Below are 980 nucleotides of genomic sequence, written 5' to 3'. Positions count from 1 at the left end.
TCCTGTCTCTGGTGTGAACGGAAAACAGTTGTCTGAAATGTTTATCTGAATATATATTTATGTCTTTTGATGAAGTGTTTCTCTTGGAAAGACTCTGTTGGGATCCTCAGGCTTGCCCACCTGAGGGCGCCAAGGATCCTCTTCTGCTCTTTGTCTTTTTCTCTTAGGGCTGGAGTTACTGTTAGGTTCTGGAGATTACCCTCTGTCTCCAGCAGAGTGCGCCGTGGGTCCTCCTGAGCTGAGCCTCCCACACACCTGTGGCTGATCTACTCATCAGGAGGACCACAGTATTTAAGCTGCCTTCAGACTTTGATTCCATGCCACAGTGTTGATCTTAGTTGGAAACCTGTCTCCTCGTGAAGCTCTGGATGAGCTTAATCTCCTGTCTCCTCGTGAAGCTCTGGATGAGCTTAACCACCTGTCTCCTCGTGAAGCTCTGGATGAGCTTAACCACCTGTCTCCTTGTGAAGCTCAGGGAGAGCACCCTCACTGGAACCCTGTCTCTGGTCTGCAGCTCTGGGAGAGCTGCGTCACAGGAAACCAGTCTCAAGGCAGAAGCTCTTGGAAAGCCTAACCTGCTAATCTGCCCTGGTGAGCCAACCCGAAGATCCCTACGTGGATGAAACCTGATGACTTCTTTGAGGAGTTTCCCTACAGGTTCCCATATGGATTATCCCCTGTTGTTCTCTGCGTTGAGCTGGAAGCTCAGATCCAAGCCAGCCTTGCTAAGCACACAGCTAGAGGCTTAGCCCCTCATGATCTCTGTTAACCAGCCATCCCCCGTTCCCTGCACAGACCCCAGTGAACCAGCCTCCTGCCTGAACTGTTCCGGTTTCATAATTCATGTGTTTTGTGCTACAATAAACTCTTTTGGACTTTTTACCCAGTGTCTCCGTGCGTGTTCTGCATCTTGGGCTTTACTCTCTGAAACCCCATCATGACAGACTCAATGTTCGTGTGTAAGGAGTCTTTATAATGCA

The sequence above is a fragment of the Cyprinodon variegatus genome, unplaced genomic scaffold, assembly GCF_000732505.1.
Source record: "Cyprinodon variegatus isolate N-32 unplaced genomic scaffold, C_variegatus-1.0 Scaffold417, whole genome shotgun sequence".
Classification (NCBI taxonomy): domain Eukaryota; kingdom Metazoa; phylum Chordata; class Actinopteri; order Cyprinodontiformes; family Cyprinodontidae; genus Cyprinodon; species Cyprinodon variegatus.
The sequence above is the reverse complement of the archived record's forward strand: the minus strand, read 5'-3'. Positions refer to the sequence as shown.